The 19,661-nt window shown below is 40.8% G+C and overlaps 1 protein-coding gene across 1 annotated transcript in view; it reads right to left on the bottom strand.

Moving 5' to 3' along the window:
* The window catches only part of tnni3k (TNNI3 interacting kinase), a 96,748-nt gene that overhangs the window by 18,831 nt on the left and 58,256 nt on the right, over nucleotides 1-19,661 (bottom strand). The gene's annotated exons all lie outside the window — the stretch shown is intronic.

Genomic DNA, 19,661 nt, shown 5'->3' with positions numbered 1-19,661 from the left:
TATTGCAATTAAAGCTCTAAAATGTGTTACTTTGAGATATCTGGGTTGAAAAAAAAAAATTTTAATTCCATTGAACAGGATTTTTATTTTTCAAAACACATCAGCAAATTGGAATATAAGTATAATGTTAAGTTAAAATAAATTTTAAAAAATAACAAAAAATAACTGAAATATTCTAATTAAAATAAATGCAGTCCGTTAGGTGAGCCTAAACGCACAGCCAAACCTCAACATTATTACCATTAGAACAAAAATAATTGAATTATTTTCCACAAAAAGCACGTGCGTATGACTCGTATCATGTTTACTTTATACACACACTCTCTTTCTTAACACAGACAGCTGCCAGAGAGAGAAAAAAAAAAACACGCTATACCTCCGCTAGACACATTAAACACGCTGGAGTTACTAATCTTTAATTTTGTATAAATGCGAAATCATATTGGAGGTATTTCCGCCTCGGCAGCCACCCTTCGTAAACATGTTTTACATGTCAGTTAGCCCTCCCCTAAGCTGCGGCAGTCTGTAATTTTTCTGTGGTCGAAGTATTCCCATACCAGCGATTTTGTTGTCTTCAATGGGAGAAAAAGTTTAGGAGTTTCACCTCCTCCAGCCATCTTGTAGCACAGCTGACTTACTGACACTGAGCTACAACTAGTGGAGGAGGGTTGAGCCTTACAGCTGCAAGCGAGTGATTTCTCCATGCATTTTTTGGGACATAAAAAAATAGCTAATACCTTAGGGACGGTATGACGGAAAAAAAATTGCGGTTTTGAAACCTTGATGTTTTCATACTACGGTATACCTTGAAACCGGTAATCGGCACATGCCTACTCTTTTGTAGTCTCGACAGTCACAAAGCAAAAAAATCAGATTTTTGCGAGACTGATAGAAACCACATACAGGAGGTAATAGTTTCATATCAGATATAGACAAGATGCTTCTCAGTCTGACGAGCTCAGATGGGTTTTGACTGTACATGATGTCACTCTATGCTGGATGCATACGCGGAGATTGAGGAGGTTAAGTGGTTGAAAAATGTCATAGCATGTAATTGACTTACAGTAAATATGAATGAACCAACGAATATATGACTCCAATATATGAATTTAAAATAAAGACCTAGCAGGTAAAATCTTGTCTCCAAAAGTTGTAAAGCTATAAAACATGATTAATGAATGAAAAGAACATGAATCCTACAAAATATTTCATAATGCGTCAAAAAAAAATTTTCGAACAGATCATGTGACTAGCACCTTACGGACCCCAATCCTACCAACCGAGCAAGATAATTCTTGCACAGTGTTGTTAATCTTACTGAAAAAAAGTAATTAATTATAGTTACAAATTACTTCTCCCAAAAAGTAATTGCGTTAGTAACTCAATTACTGAATGTAAGAGTAATTAGTTACTTGGCAAAGTAATTGGTGATAATTACTTTTATTTTTCCTCAATAAAAAAAAAAAAAAAAAAAACATTGGCCACACTATGTGAAGTTTTTTGTGAAGGTTTTTGGTACAATTGGCCCGAGCCCAATTCTTTACCCTAATTTACCCTTTACCCTGAATCAGCTGTTAAAAGTTGTTAAAATTGCTCCCATTATTGCATTAGTTCCCTTCTCTCTACTTTCAACATATTAAAGTTTTAAAACTGTTTCATCATTTAAAGATAGATTCAAGTCAAGATTTTGCCGATTTAGAAGTATTTTAGATAAAAAGTTACTTAGGTTCGCTAGGAAGGTTCTCTACAACAGAGCCGTCCTAAAAAGTACTGCTTTAAGATGGCGGCTGTCTACTAACTCATTTAGTGCCATGTCTGTCATTTTGCATCTAGTTATATCTATGTACAGTACATGTGATATCTATCATGTCTACCATATCTACCATAACATGCGCGCGTAGTTTGTACTAGCTATCGGCTACAACATGTATTATTGGAGCTACCTAGCATCGCGTTTGCTCGGCGTCACAACTTTCTTTCCTCATCCATACTCCTGCTCTGTCGTCTCGGTGAGTCCGTCTCCCTCAGACTTTTCGACCAATATAGTAACGCATAGTAACGCATGCCTTTCCGTCCTCAGTAACGGTAACGGCGTTGCCAAGATGAGAAAAGTAATTAATTAGATTACCCACTACTGAAAAAAATAACGCCGTTAGTAACGCCGTTATATTGTAACGCCGTTATTACCTTGGTCTTTCCAAGGGAAAGAACAAGGTAATGCTGTTCTGCAACTTTATCGTACTTATTACCTTGGTCTTTCCAAGGGAAAGAACAAGGTTATGTTGTTGTACAACTTTATTGTACTTTTTTTTATTACCTTGGTCTTTCCAAGGGAAAGAACAAGGTTATGTTATTGTACAACTTTATTGTACTTCTTTCTTTCTTTCTTTTTTATTTATTATTATTCAATAATTGTTGACGTTTTTTTCGGCGCGCCGCGCAGCCCAAACCGTAGCTCCGATCGGTACCGTTCAAGTATCGGCACGACCGGAATTTTCGCGCGACGATGGGAATTTTTCAAACGGCCCCGAAAAATTTTCCGTTCGCCCGTAAACGGCAATTTTCCGAAAAAAAAAAAAAGTTAAAAAATGTATCTAGTCCTACAATTTTTGACCAAATCACATAATTTGGGTATCAAAAATTCCGGGACGATGAGGGGCATAAAAGTTGTATACAGAATTTGGAAAAAATTTACGCTTCCCCGGATATTTGCCAAAAACTATCCCATTCATTTCTAATGGGAAAATTTCCCATTCATTTCAATGGGATTTCCAATGGAATTTACATTGCATTGATGCCATTGACGGCCATGCATGTCGAATCTATTGATGCCAATGTCCTTGGGTTCAATTGACTATATGGATGTCGATGCCACTGACGGCCATGGACGTCCAAAATTTTTCCCATTCATTTTCAATGGGGAAAAAACTACATTTCCCCAAATCAATAGAAAATGACAAGATATCAATAGGACGTGTCCCCCAAACGTCCCCAACTCCATTGACGCTTATAGGGGGTGCTGCCATTGACTGCCATGGACGTCCAAAAATTTTCCCATTCATTTTCAATGGGGAAAAAACTACATTTCCCCAAATCAACAGAAAATGACAAGATATCAATATGACGTGTCCCCCAAACGTCCCCAACTCCATTGACGCTTATAGTGGGTGCTGCCATTGACGTCCATGGACGTCCAAAATTTTTCCCATTCATTTTCAATGGGGAAAAAACTAAATTTCCCCAAATCATCAGGAAATGACCAGCTATCAATAGGACGTCTCCCCCAAACGTCCCTAACTCCATTGACGCTTATAGGGGGTGCTGCCATTGACGTCCATGGACGTCCAAAAATTTTCCCATTCATTTTCAATGGGGAAAAAACTAAATTTCCCCAAATCAACAGAAAATGACCAGATATTAATAGGACGTATACCCCAAACGTCCCCAATTCCATTTACGCTTATGGAGGGTGATGCCATTGACGTTCATGGACGTCCAAACTTCCCATTCATTTCCAATGGCATTTCTTCATGTTTGTTCATTCTATTGATGCCAATGTACTTGGATTCCATTGACGCTTATGTAAGTTGATACCATTGACGTCCATGGACGTCCAAAATTTTTCCCATTCATTTTCAATGGGAAATATTTTTTTTTCCCCAAATCAAAAGAAAATGACTAGATATCATTAGGACTTGTCCCCCAAATGTCCCCGATTGCATTGCCGCTGATGGAGGGTGATGCCATTGACATCCATGGACGTCCAAACTTCCCATTCATTTCCAATGGCATTTCTTCATGTTTGTTCATTCTATTGATGCCAATGTACTTGGATTCCATTGACGCCTATGTAAGTTGATACCATTGACGTCCATGGACGTCCAAAATTTTTCCCATTCATTTTCAATGGGATTTTTTTTTTTTTCCCCAAATCAACAGAAAATGACTAGATATCATTAGGACGTGTCCCCCGAATGTCCCCGATTGCATTGCCGCTTATGGAGGGTGATGCCATTGACGTCCATGGACGTCCAAACTTCCCATTCATTTCCAATGGCATTTCTTCATGTTTGTTCATTCTATTGATGCCAAAGTACTTGGATTCCATTGACGCTTATGTAAGTTGATACCATTGACGTCCATGGACGTCCAAAATTTTTCCCATTCATTTTCAATGGGAATTTTTTTTTTCTCCCCCAAATCAACAAAAAATGACCTGATATCAATCGGACGTGTCCCTCAAACTTACATTGATGCTTATGGAGGGTGCTGCCATTAACGGACATGGACGTCCAATTCTCCCAATCTTTTCTAATGGCTTTTACTTTGTTTAGTGCCATTGACTGGCATTATGGTCCATTCTATTGATAGACCTGAGTGGGGCTAAGATCTGTATCTCCACAGAGGAAAGACCAAGGTGTAATTTCTCCCGAAATTGCAGTTTCTAGTTTATTATTATTATTATTCAATAATTGTTGACGTTTTTTTCGGCGCGCCGCACAGGCCGAACCGTACCACCGATCGGCACCGTTCAAGTATCGGCACGACCGGAATTTTCGCGCGACGATGGGAATTTTTCAAACCGCCACGAAAAATTTTCCGTTCGCCCGTAAACGGCAATTTTCCGAAAAATAAAAAAAGTTTCAAAATGTATCTAGTCCTACAATTTTTGACCAAATCACATAATTTGGGCATCAAAAATTCCGGGACGGTGAGGGGCATAAAAGTTGTATACAGAATTTGGCAAAAATTTACGGTTCCCCGGAAATTTGCCAAAAACTTTCCTATTCATTTTGAATGGAAAAAAAACGCGCGCTTCACAGCCCGAACCGTTAGACCGATCGGCACCGTTCAAGTATCGGCACGACCGGAATTTTCGCGTGACACAGGAAACTGTACAAATGGCCCCGAAAATTTTTCCGTTCGTCCGTAAACGGCAATTTTCCGTGAAAAAAAAAAAAGTTTCAAAATGTATCTAGTCCTACAATTTTTGACCAAATCACATAATTTGGGCATCAAAAATTCCGGGACGGTGAGGGGCATAAAAGTTGTATACAGAATTTGGAAAAAAATTACGCTTCCTTGGAAATTTGCCAAAAACTATCCCATTCATTTCAAATGGGAAAAGTCCCATTCACTTCCAATGGGATTTCCAATGGAATTTACATTGCACTGATGCCATTGACGGCCATGCATGTCGAATCTACTGATGCCAATGTACTTGGATTCTATTGACTATATGGATGTCGATGCCATTGACGGCCATGGACGTCCAAAATTTTTCCCATTCATTTTCAATGGGGAAAAAACTACATTTCCCCAAATCAACAGAAAATGACCAGATATCAATAGGGCGTGTCCCCCAAACGTCCCCAACTCCATTGACGCTTATAGGGGATGCTGCCATTGACGTCCATGGACGTCCAAAAATTTTCCCATTCATTTTCAATGGGGAAAAAACTAAATTTCCCCAAATCAACAGAAAATGACCAGATATCAATAGGACGTATACCCCAAACGTCCCCAACTCCCTTGACGCTTATGGGGGGTGCTGCCATTGACGTCCCTGGAAGTCCAAAATTTTTCCCATTCATTTTCAATGGGGAAAAAACTAAATTTCCCCAAATCATCAGAAAATGACCAGTTATCAATAGTACGTCTCCCCCAAACGTTCCGAACTCCATTGATGCTTATAGGGGGTGCTGCCATTGACGTCCATGGACGTCCAAAAATTTTCCCATTCATTTTCAATGGGGAAAAAACTAAATTTCCCCAAATCAACAGAAAATGACAGATATTAATAGGACGTATACCCCAAACGTCCCCAATTCCATTTACGCTTATGGAGGGTGATGCCATTGACGTTCATGGACGTCCAATTCTCCCAATCTTTTCTAATGGCTTTTACTTTGTTTAGTGCCATTGACTGGCATTATGGTCCATTCTATTGATAGACCTGAGTGGGGCTAAGATCTGTATCTCCACAGAGGAAAGACCAAGGTGTGTAATTTCTCCCGAAATTGCAGTTTCTAGTTACCTTGGTCTTTCCAAGGGAAAGAACAAGGTTATGTTGTTGTACAACTTTATTGTACTTTTTATTCTTTATTTATTATTATTCAATAATTGTTGACGTTTTTTTCGGCGCGCCGCGCAGCCCAAACCATAGCTCCGATCGGTACCGTTCAAGTATCGGCACGACCGGAATTTTCGCGCGACGATGGGAATTTTTCAAACGGCCCCGAAAAATTTTCCGTTCGCCCGTAAACGGCAATTTTCCGAAAAAAAAAAAAAGTTTAAAAATGTATCTAGTCCTACAATTTTTGACCAAATCACGTAATTTGGGTATCAAAAATTCCGGGACGGTGAGGGGCATAAAAGTTGTATACAGAATTTGGCAAAAATTTACGGTTCCCCGGAAATTTGCCAAAAACTTTCCTATTCATTTTGAATGAAAAAAAAACGCGCGCTTCACAGCCCGAACCGTTAGACCGATCGGCACCGTTCGAGTATCGGCACGACCGGAATTTTCGCGTGACACAGGAAACTTTACAAATGGCCCCGAAAATTTTTCCGTTCGTCCGTAAACGGCAATTTTCCGTGAAAAAAAAAAAAGTTTCAAAATGTATCTAGTCCTACAATTTTTGACCAAATCACATAATTTGGGCATCAAAAATTCCGGGACGGTGAGGGGCATAAAAGTTGTATACAGAATTTGGAAAAAAATTACGCTTCCTCGGAAATTTGCCAAAAACTATCCCATTCATTTAGAATGGGAAAAGTTCCCATTCACTTCCAATGGGATTTCCAATGGAATTTACATTGCATTGATGCCATTGACGGCCATGCATGTCGAATCTACTGATGCCAATGTACTTGGATTCAATTGACTATATAGATGTCAATGCCATTGACTGCCATGGACGTCCAAAATTTTTCCCATTCATTTTCAATGGGGAAAAAACAAAATTACCCCAAATCAACAGAAAATGACCAGATATCAATAGGACGTGTCCCCCAAACTTCCCCAATTCCATTGACGCTTATGAAGGGTGCCGCCATTGACTTACATGGACGTCCAAAATTTTTCCCATTCATTTTCAATGGGATTTTTTTTTTTTCCCAAATCAACAGAAAATGACTAGATATCATTAGGACGTGTCCCCCAAATGTCCCCGATTGCATTGCCGCTTATGGAGGGTGATGCCATTGACGTTCATGGACGTCCAAACTTCCCATTCATTTCTAACGGCTTTTACTTTGTTTTTTGCCAATGACTAGCATTATGATCCATTCTATTGATAGACCTAAGTGGGGCTAAGATCTGTATCTCCACAGAGGAAAGACCAAGGTGTGTAATTTCTCCCGAAATTGCAGTTTCTAGTTTATTATTATTATAGGTCAATAATTGTTGACGTTTTTTTCGGCGCGCCGCACAGCCCGAACCGTACCTCCGATCGGTACCGTTCAAGTATCGGCACGACCGGAATTTTCGCGCGACGATGGGAATTTTTCAAACGGCCCCGAAAAATTTTCCGTTCGCCCGTAAACGGCAATTTTCCGAAAAAAAAAAAAACTTTAAAAATGTATCTAGTCCTACAATTTTTGACTAAATCACGTAATTTGGGTATCAAAAATTCCGGGATGGTGAGGGGCATAAAAGTTGTATACAGAATTTGGCAAAAATTTACGGTTCCCCGGAAATTTGCCAAAAACTTTCCTATTCATTTTGAATGGAAAAAAAACGCGCGCTTCACAGCCCGAACCGTTAGACCGATCGGCACCGTTCAAGTATCGGCACGACCGGAATTTTAGCGTGACACAGGAAACTTTACAAATGGCCCCGAAAATTTTTCCGTTCGTCCGTAAACGGCAATTTTCCGTGACAAAAAAAAAAGTTTCAAAATGTATCTAGTCCTACAATTTTTGACCAAATCACATAATTTGGGCATCAAAAATTCCGGGACGGTGAGGGGCATAAAAGTTGTATACAGAATTTGGAAAAAATTTACGGTTCCCCGGATATTTGCCAAAAACTATCCCATTCATTTCTAATGGGAAAAGTTCCCATTCACTTTCAATAGGATTTCCAATGGACTTTATATTGCATTGCCATTGACGGCCATGCATGTCGAATCTATTGATGCCAATGTTCTTGGATTCAATTGACTATATGGATGTCGATGCCATTGACGGCCATGGACGTCCAAAATTTTTCCCATTCATTTTCAATGGGGAAAAAACTACATTTCCCCAAATCAACAGAAAATGACCAGATATCAATAGGACGTGTCCCCCAAACGTCCCCAACTCCATTGACGCTTATAGGGGGTGCTGCCATTGACGTCCATGGACGTCCAAAATTTTTCCCATTCATTTTCAATGGGGAAAAAACTACATTTCCCCAAATCAACAGAAAATGACCAGATATCAATAGGACGTATACCCCAAACGTCCCCAACTCCATTGACGCTTATGGGGGGTGCTGCCATTGACGTCCATGGACGTCCAAAATTTTTCCCATTCATTTTCAATGGGATTTTTTTTTTTTTTCCCCAAATCAACAGAAAATGACTAGATATCAAGAGGACGTGTCCCCCAAATGTCCCCGATTGCATTGCTGCTTATGGAGGGTGATGCCATTGACGTCCACGGACGTCGAAACTTCCCATTCATTTCCGATGGCATTTCTTCATGTTTGTTCATTCTATTGATGCCAATGTACTTGGATTCCATTGACGCTTATGTAAGTTGATACCATTGAAGTCCATGGACGTCCAAAATTTTTCCCATTCATTTTCAATGGGAAATTTTTTTTTTTTCCCTAAATCAACAGAAAATGACTAGATATCATTAGGACGTGTCCCCCAAATGTCCCCGATCGCATTGCCGCTTATGGAGGGTGATGCCATTGACGTCCATGGACGTCCAAACTTACCATTCATTTCCAATGTCATTTCTTCATGTTTGTTCATTCTATTGATTCCAATGTACTTGGATTCCATTGACGCTTATGTAAGTTGATACCATTGACGTCCATGGACGTCCAAAATTTTTCCCATTCATTTTCAATGGGAATTTCTTCTTTTTTCCCCAAATCAACAATAAATGACCAGATATCAATAGGACGTGTCCCCCAAACTTCCCCAATTCCTTTGACGCTTGTGAAGAGTGATGCCATTGACGTCCATGGACGTCCAAATTTCCCATTTATTTCTAATGGCATTTAATTATGTTTTTTCATTTTATTGATGCCAATGTACTTGGATTCCATTGACGCCTATGTAAGTTGATACCATTGACGTCCATGGACGTCCAAAATTTTTTCCATTCATTTTCAATGGGAATTTATGGGACGTCGGCGTCATCCGCACGTTGGACTTCGTCGACTGGACGTCGGCGTCATCCGCATGTTGGACGTCGGCGACGTTTGCTAGTTGGACGTCGTCACCGTCCGCTCATTGGACGTCGGCGCCGTCCGCTCGTTGGAAGTCGGCGCCGTCTTTATGTTGGATGTCGGCAGCGTCAGCACTTTGGACGTCGGAAGCGACAGCAATTAGGACGTCGGTGACGTCCGCTCGTTGGACATCGCCAAACTTTGGACGTCGGCGTCGTCCACTCTTTTGACATCGTCACCATCCGCTCGTTGGACGTAAGACGGCGCATTCTGCACTTTTGACGTTTGCTTGTTGAACGTCGTCATTGTCCCACGTTGGACGTCGGCACCGTCCGCTTGATGGACGTCGGCAGCGTCAGCACTTTGGACGTCGGTGATGTCCGCTCGTTGGACGTCGGCGCCGTCAGCAGTTTGGAAGTCGGTGATGTCCGCTCGTTAGACGGCACATTCTGCACTTTTGACGTTTGCTTGTTGAACGTCGTCACTGTTCCACGTGAGGTGTCGGCACCGTGCGCTCGATGGATGTCGGCGTCATCTGCTCTTTTGAGGTCTTGGACGTCGGTGACGTCCGCTCGTTGGACATCGTATTCTGCACTTTTGACTTTTGCTTGTTGAACGTTGTCACTGTCCCACATGGGATGTCGGCGTCATCTGCTCTTTTGACGTCGATGACGTCGGCCTCTCACGCTAACTTTTGACGTCAGCGCCGTTTGCTCGTTGGACGTCGTCACCATCCGTCTGTTGATCGTCGGGGACGTCGGCGTCATCTGCTCTTTTGACGTCTTGGACGTCGGCGCGTTGGACATCGCATTCTGCACTTTTGACGTTTGCTTGTTGAATGTTGTCACTGTCCCACGTGGGATGTCGGCATCATCTGCTCTTTTGACGTCGGTGACGTCCGCCTCTCACGCTAACTTTTGACGTCGGCGCCGTTTGCTCGTTGGACGTCGTCACCATCCGTTCGTTGATCGTCGGCGCCGTCCTCTCGATGGACGTTGGCGTCATCCGCTCTTTTGACGTCGGCGACGTCCAATCCACTCTGAGGTATACGCATAAAGTAGGTAACTGACCGGGGATCGAACCACCATCCTCTCGTACCAAGGTCAGCGATATCAACACTGAGCTATCCAGCTGCTAAATGCAGCGTTGTGTGATATGTATATAAAGTTATCATGTATGTGATACAGGCATTGACAAAAGCTAACTTGGTATTGACAGAGGTTCGATCCTGCGACCTCCCGCATCAAAGTCATTTTCAATTGGAATTTTTTTTTTTCCAAAAATCAAAAGAAAATGACTAGATATCAATAGGACGTGTCCCCCAAACTTCCCCAATTCCATTGACGCTTATGAAGGGTGCCGCCATTGACTTCCATGGACGTCCAAAATTTTTCCCATTCATTTTCAATGGGGAAAAAACAAAATTTCCCCAAATCAACAGAAAATGACCAGATATCAATAGGACGTGTCCCCCAAACTTCCCCAATTCCATTGACGCTTATGAAGGGTGCCGCCATTGACTTCCATGGACGTCCAAAATTTTTCCCATTCATTTTCAATGGGGAAAAAACTAAATTTCTCCAAATCAACAGAAAATGACCAGATATCAATAGGACGTATATCCCAAACGTCCCCAATTCCATTGACGCTTATGGGGGGTGCTGCCATTGACGTCCATGGACGTCCAAAATTTTACCCATTCATTTTCAATGAGAAATTTTTTTTTTCCCCCAAATCAACAGAAAATGACTAGATATCAATAGGACCTGTCCCCCAAATGTCCCCGATTGCATTGCTGCTTATGGAGGGTGATGCCATTGACGTCCACGGACGTCCAAACTTCCCATTAATTTCCAATGGCATTTCTTCATGTTTGTTCATTCTTTTGATGCCAATGTACTTGGATTCCATTGACGCTTATGGGGGGTGCTGCCATTGACGTCCATGGACGTCCAAAATTTTACCCATTCATTTTCAATGGGAAATTTTTTTTTTCCCCCAAATCAACAGAAAATGACTAGATATCAATAGGACGTGTCCCCCAAATGTCCCCAATCGCATTGCTGCTTATGGAGGGTGATGCCATTGACGTCCAGGGACGTCCAAACTTCCCATTTATTCCAATGGCTTTTCTTCATGTTTGTTCATTCTATTGATGCCAATGTACTTAGATTCCATTGACGCTTATGTAAGTTGATACCATTGACGTCCATAGACGTCCAAAATTTTTCCCATTCATTTTCAATTGGAAATTTTTTTTTTTCCCCAAATCAACAGAAAATGACTAGATATCATTAGGACGTGTCCCCCAAATGTCCCCGATTGCATTGCCGCTTATGGGGGGTGATGCCATTGACGTCCATGGACGTCCAAACTTCCCATTCATTTCCAAAGGCATTTCTTCATGTTTGTTCATTCTATTGATGCCAATGTACTTGGATTCCATTGACGCTTATGTAAGTTGATACCATTGACGTCCATGGACGTCCAAAATTTTTCCCATTCATTTTCAATGGGATTTTTTTTTTTTTCCCCAAATCAACAGAAAATGACTAGATATCATTAGGACGTGTCCCCCAAATGTCCCCGATTGCATTGCCGCTTATGGAGGGTGATGCCATTGACGTTCATGGACGTCCAAACTTCCCATTCATTTCCAATGGCATTTCTTCATGTTTGTTCATTTTATTGATGCCAATGTACTTGGATTCCATTGACGCTTATGTAAGTTGATACCATTGATGTCCATGGACGTCCAAAAATTTTCCCATTCATTTTCAATGGGAATTTTTTTTTTTTTCCCAAATCAACAGAAAATGACTAGATATCATTAGGACGTGTCCCCCAAACTTCCCCGATTCCATTAACAATTATGAAAGGTACCGCCATTGACGTCCATGGACGTCCAATTCTCCCATTCATTTCTAATGGCTTTTACTTTGTTTTGTGCCAATGACTGGCATTATGATCCATTCTATTGATAGACCTGAGTGGGGCTAAGATCTGTATCTCCACAGAGGAAAGACCAAGGTGTGTAATTTCTCCCGAAATTGCAGTTTCTAGTTTTTTATTATTATTATTCAATAATTGTTGACGTTTTTTTCGGCGCGCCGCGCAGCCCGAACCGTACCTCCGATCGGTACCGTTCAAGTATCGGCACGACCGGAATTTTCGCGCGACGATGGGAATTTTTCAAACGGCCCCGAAAAATTTTCCGTTCGCCCGTAAACGGCAATTTTCCGAAAAATAAAAAAAGTTTAAAAATGTATCTAGTCCTACAATTTTTGACCAAATCACATAATTTGGGCATCAAAAATTCCGGGACGTTGAGGGGCATAAAAGTTGTATACAGAATTTGGCAAAAATTTACGGTTCCCCGGAAATTTGCCAAAAACTTTCCTATTCATTTTGAATGGAAAAAAAACGCGCGCTTCACAGCCCGAACCGTTAGACCGATCGGCACCGTTCAAGTATCGGCACGACCGGAATTTTTGCGTGACACAGGAAACTTTACAAATGGCCCCGAAAATTTTTCCGTTCGTCCGTAAACGGCAATTTTCCGTGAAAAAAAAAAAAGTTTCAAAATGTATCTAGTCCTACAATTTTTGACCAAATCAAATAATTTGGGCATCAAAAATTCCGGGACGGTGAGGGGCATAAAAGTTGTATACAGAATTTGGAAAAAAATTACGCTTCCTCGGAAATTTGCCAAAAACTATCCCATTCATTTCGAATGGGAAAAGTCCCATTCACTTCCAATGGGATTTCCAATGGAATTTACATTGCATTGATGCCATTGACGGCCATGCATGTCGAATCTACTGATGCCAATGTACTTGGATTCAACTGACTATATAGATGTCGATGCCATTGACTGCCATGGACGTCCAAAATTTTTCCCATTCATTTTCAATGGGGAAAAAACAAAATTACCCCAAATCAACAGAAAATGACCAGATATCAATAGGACGTGTCCCCCAAACTTCCCCAATTCCATTGACGCTTATGAAGGGTGCCGCCATTGACTTACGTGGACGTCCAAAATTTTTCCCATTCATTTTCAATGGGGAAAAAACTAAATTTCTCCAAATCAACAGAAAATGACCAGATATCAATAGGACGTATATCCCAAACGTCCCCAATTCCATTGACGCTTATGGGGGGTGCTGCCATTGACGTCCATGGACGTCCAAAATTTTACCCATTCATTTTCAATGGGAATTTTTTTTTTTTCCCCAAATCAACAGAAAATGACTAGATATCAATAGGACCTGTCCCCCAAATGTCCCCGATTGCATTGCTGCTTATGGAGGGTGATGCCATTGACGTCCAGGGACGTCCAAACTTCCCATTCATTTCCAATGGCATTTCTTCATGTTTGTTCATTCTTTTGATGCCAATGTACTTGGATTCCATTGACGCTTATGTAAGTTGATACCATTGACGTCCATGGACGTCCAAAATTTTTCCCATTCATTTTCAATGGGAATTTTTTTTTTTCCCCCAAATCAACAGAAAATGACTAGATATCATTAGGACGTGTCCCCCAAATGTCCCCGATTGCATTGCCGCTTATGGGGGGTGATGCCATTGACGTCCATGGACGTCCAAACTTCCCATTCATTTCCAAAGGCATTTCTTCATGTTTGTTCATTCTATTGATGCCAATGTACTTGGATTCCATTGACGCTTATGTAAGTTGATACCATTGACGTCCATGGACGTCCAAAATTTTTCCCATTCATTTTCAATGGGAATTTTTTTTTTTTCCCAAATCAACAGAAAATGACTAGATATCATTAGGACGTGTCCCCCAAATGTCCCCGATTGCATTGCCGCTTATGGAGGGTGATGCCATTGACGTTCATGGACGTCCAAACTTCCCATTCATTTCCAATGGCATTTCTTCATGTTTGTTCATTTTATTGATGCCAATGTACTTGGATTCCATTGACGCTTATGTAAGTTGATACCATTGACGTCCATGGACGTCCAAAATTTTTCCCATTCATTTTCAATGGGAATTTTTTTTTTTTCCCAAATCAACAGAAAATGACTAGATATCATTAGGACGTGTCCCCCAAACTTCCCCGATTCCATTAACAATTATGAAAGGTGCCGCCATTGACGTCCATGGACGTCCAATTCTCCCATTCATTTCTAACGGCTTTTACTTTGTTTTTTGCCAATGACTGGCATTATGATCCATTCTATTGATAGACCTGAGTGGGGCTAAGATCTGTATCTCCACAGAGGAAAGACCAAGGTGTGTAATTTCTCCCGAAATTGCAGTTTCTAGTTACCTTGGTCTTTCCTATGGAAAGAACAAGGTATTGTTATTCTGCAACTTTATTCGCCTTATTATTATTATTATTACCTTGGTCTTTCTGAAAGAAAGAACAAGGTATTGTTATTGTGCAACTTTATTATTATTACCTGGGTCTTTCCTATGGAAAGTCCAGGTAGTGCTGTTCTGCAACTTTATTCGTCTTATTACCTTGGTCTTTCCTATGGAAAGAACAAGGTATTGTTATTCTGCAACTTTATTCGCCTTATTATTATTATTATTATATCATCAAATTATTCTCCGCGTTTTTTCGGCGCGCCGCGCAGCCCGAACCGTACCACCGATCGGCACCATTCAAGTATTGACACGACCGGATTTTTCGCGCGACGCAGGGACTTTTTCAAAATCCCCCGAAAAATTTTCCGTTCGCCCGTAAATGGCAATTTTCCGAAAAAAATAAAAAGTTAAAAAATGTATCTAGTCCTACAATTTTTGACCAAATCACATAATTTGGGTATCAAAAATTCCGGGACGATGAGGGGCATAAAAGTTGTATACAGAATTTGGCAAAAATTTACGGTTCCCCGGAAATTTGCCAAAAACTTTCCTATTCATTTTGAATGAAAAAAAAACGCACGCTGCACAGCCCGAACCGTTTGACCGATCGGCACCGTTCAAATATCGGCACGACCGGAATTTTCGCGCAACGATGGGAATTTTTCAAACGGACCCGAAAATGTTTCCCTTCGCCCGTAAACGGCAATTTTCCGGGAAAAAAAAAAAGTTTCAAAATGTATCTAGTCCTACAATTTTTGACCAAATCACACAATTTGGGCATCAAAAATTCCGGGACGGTGAGGGGCATAAAAGTTGTATACAGAATTTGGAAAAAAATTACGCTTCCTCGGAAATTTGCCAAAAACTATCCCATTCATTTCGAATGGGAAAAGTCCCATTCACTTCCAATGGGATTTCCAATGGAATTTACATTGCATTGATGCCATTGACGGCCATGCATGTCGAATCTACTGATGCCAATGTACTTGGATTCAATTGACTATATGGATGTCGATGCCATTGACTGCCATGGACGTCCAAAATTTTTCCCATTCATTTTCAATGGGGGAAAAAACAAAATTACCCCAAATCAACAGAAAATGACCAGATATCAATAGGACGTGTCCCCCAAACTTCCCCAATTCCATTGACGCTTATGAAGGGTGCCGCCATTGACTTACATGGACGTCCAAAATTTTTCCCATTCATTTTCAATGGGGAAAAAACTAAATTTCTCCAAATCAACAGAAAATGACCAGATATCAATAGGACGTATATCCCAAACGTCCCCAATTCCATTGACGCTTATGGGGGGTGCTGCCATTGACGTCCATGGACGTCCAAAATTTTACCCATTCATTTTCAATGGGAATTTTTTTTTTTTCCTCAAATCAACAGAAAATGACTAGATATCAATAGGACCTGTCCCCCAAATGTCCCCGATTGCATTGCTGCTTATGGAGGGTGATGCCATTGACGTCCACGGACGTCCAAACTTCCCATTAATTTCCAATGGCATTTCTTCATGTTTGTTCATTCTATTGATGCCAATGTACTTGGATTCCATTGACGCTTATGTAAATTGATACCATTGACGTCCATGGACGTCCAAAATTTTTCCCATTCATTTTCAATGGGAATTTTTTTTTTTTTCCCCAAATCAACAGAAAATGACTAGATATCAATAGGACGTTTCCCCCAAATGTGCCCGATTGCATTGCTGCTTATGGAGGGTGATGCCATTGACGTCCACGGACGTCCAAACTTCCCATTAATTTCCAATGGCATTTCTTCATGTTTGTTCATTCTATTGATGCCAATGTACTTGGATTCCATTGACGCTTATGTAAGTTCATACCATTGACGTCCATGGACGTCCAAAATTTTCCCCATTCATTTTCAATGGGAATTTTTTTTTTTTTCCCCAAATCAACAGAAAATGACTAGATATCATTAGGACGTTTCCCCCAAATGTCCCCGATTGCATTGCCGCTTATGGAGGGTGATGCCATTGACGTCCATGGACGTACAAACTTCCCATTCATTTCCAATGGCATTTCTTCATGTTTGTTCATTCTATTGATGCCAATGTACTTGGATTCCATTGACGCTTATGTAAGTTGACACCATTGACGTCCATGGACGTCCAAAATTTTTCCCATTCATTTTCAATGGGAATTTTTTTTTTTTTTTCCAAATCAACAAAAAATGCCTCGATATCATTAGGACGTGTCCCCCAAACTTCCCCGATTCCATTAACAATTATGAAAGGTGCCGCCATTGACGTCCATGGACGTCCAATTCTCCCATTGATTTCTAATGGCTTTTACTTTGTTTTGTGCCAATGACTGGCATTATGATCCATTCTATTGATAGACCTGAGTGGGGCTAAGATCTCTATCTCCACAGAGGAAAGACCAAGGTGTGTAATTTCTCCCGAAATTGCAGTTTCTAGTTATTATTATTATTATTTATTATATCATCATCTTATTCTCCGCGTTTTTTCGGCGCGCCGCGCAGCCCGAACCATAGCACCGATCGGCACCGTTCAAGTATTGACACAACCGGATTTTTCGCGCGACGATGGGAATTTTTCAAAATCCCCCGAAAAATTTTCCGTTCGCCCGTAAACGGCAATTTTCCGGAAAAAAAAAAAAGTTTAAAAATGTATCTAGTCCTACAGTTTTTGACCAAATCACATAATTTGGGCATCAAAAATTCCGGGACGTTGAGGGGCATAAAAGTTGTATACAGAATTTGGCAAAAAATTACGGTTCCCCGGAAATTGGCCAAAAACTCTCCCATTCATTTGTAATGGGAAAAGTTCCCATTCACTTCCAATGGGATTTCCTATGGACTTTACATTGCATTGATGCCATTGACGGCCATGCATGTCGAATTTACTGATGCCAATGTACTTGGATTCTATTGACTATATGGATGTCGATGCCATTGACAGCCATGGACGTCCAAAATTTTTCCCATTCATTTTCTATGGGGAAAAGACAAAATGTCCCCAAATCAGTAGGAAATCAACAGATATCAATAGGACCTTTACCTCAAATGTCCCCGATAGCATTGATGCTTATGGAGGGTGATGCCATTGACGTCCATGGACGTCCAAATTTTTCCCATTCATTTTCAATGGGGAAAAAACAAAATGTCTCCAAATCAGTAGGAAATCACCAGATATCAATAGGACCTTTACCCCAAATGTCCCCAACTGCATTGACGCTTATTGAGGGCTCCGCCATTGACGGCCATGGACGTCCAAATTTCCCATTCATTTCTAATGGCATCTAATTATGTTTTTTCATTCTATTGATGCCAATGTACTTGGATTCCATTGACGCCTATGTAAGTTGATACCATTGACGTCCATGGACGTCCAAAATTTTTCCCATTCATTTTCAATGGGAATTTTTTTTTTTTCCCCAAATCAACAAAAAAAGACCAGATATCAATAGGACGTGTCCCCCAAACTTCTCCAATTCCATTGACGCTTATGAAGGGCGCCGCCATTGACGTCCATGGACGTCCAAAATTTTTCCCATTCATTTTCAATGGGAATTTTTTTTTTTTTCCCAAATCTACAAAAAATGACCTGATATCAATAGGACGTCTCCCCCAAACGTCCCCAATTCCATTGACGCTTATGAAGGGTGCCGCTATTGACGGCCATGGACGTCGAATTCTCCCAATCATTTCTAATGGCATTAATTTGTTTAATGCAAATGACTGGTATTATTGTCCATTCTATTGCTACACCTGAGTGGGGCTAAGATCTGTATCTCCACTGAGGAAAGACCCAGGTGTAATTTCTCCCGAAATTGCAGTTTCTAGTTATTATTATTATTCAATAATTCTCCGCGTTTTTTTGAGCCAACGCACAGCCCAAACCGTAGCACCGATCGGCACCGTTGAAGTATCGGCACGACCGGATTTTTCGCGTGACGATGGGAATTTTTCAAACCGCCACGAAAAATTTTCCGTTCGCCCGTAAACGGCAATTTTCCGAAAAATAAAAAAAGTTTAAAAATGTATCTAGTCCTACAATTTTTGACCAAATCGCATAATTTGGGCATCAAAAATTCCGGGACATTGAGGGGCATAAAAGTTGTATACAGAATTTGGCAAAAATTTACGGTTCCCCGGAAATTTGCCAAAAACTTTCCTATTCATTTTGAATGGAAAAAAAACGCGCGCTTCACAGCCCGAACCGTGAGACCGATCGGCACCGTTCAAGTATCGGCACGACCGGAATTTTCGCGTGACACAGGAAACTTTACAAATGGCCCCGAAAATTTTTCCGTTCGTCCGTAAACGGCAATTTTCCGTGAAAAAAAAAAAAGTTTCAAAATGTATCTAGTCCTACAATTTTTGACCAAATCACATAATTTGGGCATCAAAAATTCCGGGACGGTGAGGGGCATAAAAGTTGTATACAGAATTTGGAAAAAAATTACGCTTCCTCGGAAATTTGCCAAAAACTATCCCATTCATTTCGAATGGGAAAAGTTCCCATTCACTTCCAATGGGATTTCCAACGGAATTTACATTGCATTGATGCCATTGACGGCCATGCATGTCGAATCTACTGATGCCAATGTACTTGGATTCAATTGACTATATGGATGTCGATGCCATTGACGGCCATGGACGTCCAAAATTTTTCCCATTCATTTTCAATGGGGAAAAAACTACATTTCCCCAAATCAACAGAAAATGACCAGATATCAATAGGACGTGTCCCCCAAACGTCCCCAACTCCATTGAGGCTTATAGGGGGTGCTGCCATTGTCGTCCATGGACGTCCAAAATTTTTGCCATTCATTTTCAATGGGGAAAAAACTAAATTTCCCCAAATAAACAGAAAATGACCAGATATCAATAGGACGTGTCCCCCAAACGTCCCCAACTCCA

The sequence above is a fragment of the Corythoichthys intestinalis genome, chromosome 7 (genome assembly GCF_030265065.1).
Source record: "Corythoichthys intestinalis isolate RoL2023-P3 chromosome 7, ASM3026506v1, whole genome shotgun sequence".
NCBI lineage: Eukaryota > Metazoa > Chordata > Actinopteri > Syngnathiformes > Syngnathidae > Corythoichthys > Corythoichthys intestinalis.
Note: the sequence above shows the minus strand (reverse complement) of the source record. Positions and strands in the feature narration are given on the sequence as shown.